Genomic DNA, 4,030 nt, shown 5'->3' on the forward strand with positions numbered 1-4,030 from the left:
TCTCTCTCTCTCTCTTCTTTTCTTTTTCTCCCTGCCTTTCTATAATAAAGCTCTAAAACCATAGACTGTCTCTGTTCATCAAGGCCCGCTGTGCTTACTCTTGCTTTCATGGGAACCTCTCTTCCTCAGCCCTCTCTCCCATAACTCCAAGACTACAGGGCATCGCCCCAGGGGCCCCCTGGTCAGGGGCTGCCCCTTGTCCATCCCCCTTTCCCCATCGAGTGTGGTTTGTGGCTTAGATGCCCACCTGGGGCTGAGTGGAAAGTGTCTGGCAGTCCTCCCATGTCCTTCTGTCCAGAGCATAGGAGGAACTCTGGCCAGATGTGAGCTATCCTCCCTCCCTCGATCTTCCCATACCCCTCTTTAGTTTCCACAATATAATGATGATAAAGACTGCAGAGATTAAGCAGGCTGATGTAACAGGACCCAGAAGCATCCAGCACATAAGAAACATTTGGAAACTATCACTTATTAATATAATTTCCGTTTGCTGAGCTACTTTAATTCATTGAATTGTAATCTCCTCTGAGGTAAGTCTCTAGTCTTTTTGCTCAGTTCCCACCATTTATCGAGTGTTCAGTTACATACATTCCATATGGAGTAACAAATGGAGAAAATGAATTAATGTACTCAAATAGAAAGATACTCAGTGCAATGCCTGAATACAGACAGTTAGTCACGAGTTCCCATCTTCTCTCATTTCTCCACAGTCTAATAGTGTATGCTTGCTTTTACTCTGTTTGACCTTGACTTAAGCTTTGCATCATACAAAGGACTATTGTTTTTAATTTATTTGGCTTTATGTATCTATGAGTGTTCAGCCTGCATGTATGTCTATGTACCATGTCCATGCTTGGTGCCTTCTGGGGGTCTTTTGGAACTGGAGTTATGGAGAGTTGTAAACCACCATGTGGGTGCTGGGAATTGAACCTGGTCCTCTGCAAGAACAAGTGCTCTTATCCATGGAGTCCTCTCTTGATCCCACAAAGGACTATTTTAACTTATAGGAAAAATAAGCTTCTGTGAAAGTAGAAATCTCTACCACCCATCTGTATATGACTCCTTAGCTGGAAATTTAAGACTAAACTTCCAGCTACACCACCAAGACAATGCTGGCCCCACTAAGGTACCTTCTGGGCTATCTGCATGTCACATCACACGAGGCAAAAGCTAGACAGCATTTTGAAAACTCAAGTTTCTGATTGTTCCAGACAAAGTAACATCCAGCTGAACTAAACTGTTGTCAGATGGGTAAGTATGCATCGATGCTATATCCATAGTGTTTTGTACTAACCCTGTGTGCTGTCTTCCTTTAAACATCTAATCCTTTTTCTCTCCCGGGGACTCTGCTCCCTGTAAACACAGTCTATAGGCATCTCAGGGTGGTGTGAGGTGTGTAGTCCTGGCTACTCTGTATGTGAAAAGTCCCCCACAGGCTCCTATGCTGAAGCCTTGGTCCTAGCTGGTGGTTCTATATGGGGGAGCCCTGAAGGCAGTGAAAGTGTAAACTCCTTGGAAAGATTTCCCTTTGAGAATTAACACCTGCAGAAGGGAGCTCTGCTTACATGGAGTCATCCTCGGAGAAGATCATCCCAGGTTCAGACACCTAGGTGCTCAGTGGCTGCTGTGGATGAGGTCTTAGACTGGGCCAGCTCTCAGCTGAGCCGGTTATAGTCCATGACATCATTCACATATAGAATGCTGGAACTGCAAGATCATAGAAGCTTGTTAAGAAAAGACTAAGTGACCAAACAGTGTGGACCAGAGTAAGATTCCATGAGCATTTTCTAAGCGGTGATGTTCAAAGCCCTGAAAGATACAGTGGAGACCTAAGAAACTAAAAGGTGCCAGGACAGGAACAGAATGTCTGACAATGACATCAGCAGGCAGTGAGAGGGATCAGTTTAATGAGAGATCAGTTTAATGAGGGCTGCATCCAGTTACACTGGAGGTAGGGCCGCCCAAGCCACTCCCATCTGCCACCAGTGTCACTCACTGAAGGATAGGTAGTCAATGACTCTTCTATCTGACTCACTGAAAAAATGAAGCAATCATTTCCTAAGACGCCTATCTTAGTCCATTTTGTGTTGCTGTAACAAAATACTTAAGACTGGATAACTTACGACGACAACGTTTGCATGGCCCATGATCCTGGTGGCTGGAGGATCTAGGCACCTCCATGTTGCTGCTGCCTACATTACAATATAGCAGAGAAGCACGAAGGAAACTGTCCTTTTTCAGAAGAAATCAAGCACTTGGGTTGGCCCCAGTTTATGACACACGCCATGGAGATCTAACCTGCTCCTGTGAGCTTGGAAATAACCTTCCAAGGTGATGTTCCCACGACCTAACTTTCTTCCACTAGCCTGCCACACTTGAGTACAATTCCATAGGGGACAGAGGTTCCAGATTTTGAACCTTCAGGGGATAAAATGTTAAACCACGTATAAACCGTAATACCCACCAACCATAGATGCTCTACCTTTGGCCTACTGCTACAGAAGAGCTATGTGCAGAGTTCCTTCTGTTCTCCAGCAGCCAGCTCCCCTCAGCATCTCAGACAGTCTGGTCCAGGGCCTCCCTCCTTTCCTTCACCATGCTATTCTTTCTTATTTAAAGGAATTAATTTCCCACACAAGCTCCCCTTTGCAGCAATACTTCTAAAGCCCTGTCTCCACTCACACTCTGTCATTTCTCCCGTTTTCTTCTTTCATCATACTCCCACAGTAAGATTTTTGCCCCTGTTCTACTAAAGCTTTGCTGCTCAGGACAAGTCACCAGTGACCTCCTGGAGCTACAGCCAGCGGGGATTCTCAGAGCTCTTTCCACTTACCTTGTGGTTTGACACCAAGGACTCTCCTTGTCCTCAGTCTTTGAGACTCTAACCCCATTCTCCTAGCTTTCTCCCCTCATATATTACAGCGGAACTGTCTCCTTTGTGGGACCCTCTTCTTCATGACAACATCTACAGTTCTTAAGCATCTTCTTCGTCTATCTACTGTCACTCCCTTGGAACGTTGTACCAAGCCTACAATTCCAACAGTGTCCATATGCTAGCAGTTCTAAATCCATCCCTCTCACTCTCACCTGAGCTTTAGTCTCCTAGAGCCAATTAGCAGCTCACTGTGTAGATAACTGGCATCACATAGTAAGATATCACACACAAAACTCTCACACTCCTTCCCAAACTTGCCTCACTCCACATCCTCTTTTGCTCTCATCCTTTTAACTGCTCAGCCAAAATCTCTGTCTTCATCTTGGGTTTCTCCCTTACTCTTTAGACAAATACCAGGCAACTAGGTTATTCTCAAACCCTGTCTAATGCAGAGGTGTACATTCTCTGTAGTCTTTGCCTAGTCTTCCATGTTCAATGGTCTAGATTCTGGAATAAGCTTCTGACTTCTACAGAAGCAGGTGAGCTGGGCAAGAATAAAGGTGTCTGAGCCAAAGGGCTCAGTTCAAACTCCACGGCTGCCAGTTATCAGTCATGTAGCAATAAACAAAATATGTGGCCTCTCTTGTCTGTTTCCTTGGTTATAAACTGCAAGGTCAGAATAATGTTCATTAAGTTGTAATAAAAATTAAATGAGTGGGGAGTCTCCAGACACCCGCAAAGACACACACAGGATCCCCCACGGGAACCTAAGACCTCTGGTGTGTGGAACACAGCATCTGCTCCAATCCAATCTCGCGGGACCTGAGACTGTATTAATTAAGGAAGCAGATAACCCAGCATGATCAGGGTCACAAGTCCCTTCCAGTTCACTCCAGCAGCAGGGTTCCTTGTGCAGGGAGTTTCTGGACACCCTCAAGGTCCTCACAGGACCCTCCACAGGATCTTAAGACCTCTGGTGAGTGGAATACAACTTCTGCCAGGAGGCAGGTTCAAACACCAGATACCTGGGCACCTTCCCTGCAAGAGGAGACCTTGCCTGCAGAGAGTACTCTGACCACTGAAACTAAGGATAGAGCTAGTCTCCCAGGTCTGCTGATAGAGGCTAACAGAATCACCTGAGGAACAAGCTCTAAC

The sequence above is a fragment of the Mus caroli genome, chromosome 3, assembly GCF_900094665.2.
Source record: "Mus caroli chromosome 3, CAROLI_EIJ_v1.1, whole genome shotgun sequence".
Classification (NCBI taxonomy): domain Eukaryota; kingdom Metazoa; phylum Chordata; class Mammalia; order Rodentia; family Muridae; genus Mus; species Mus caroli.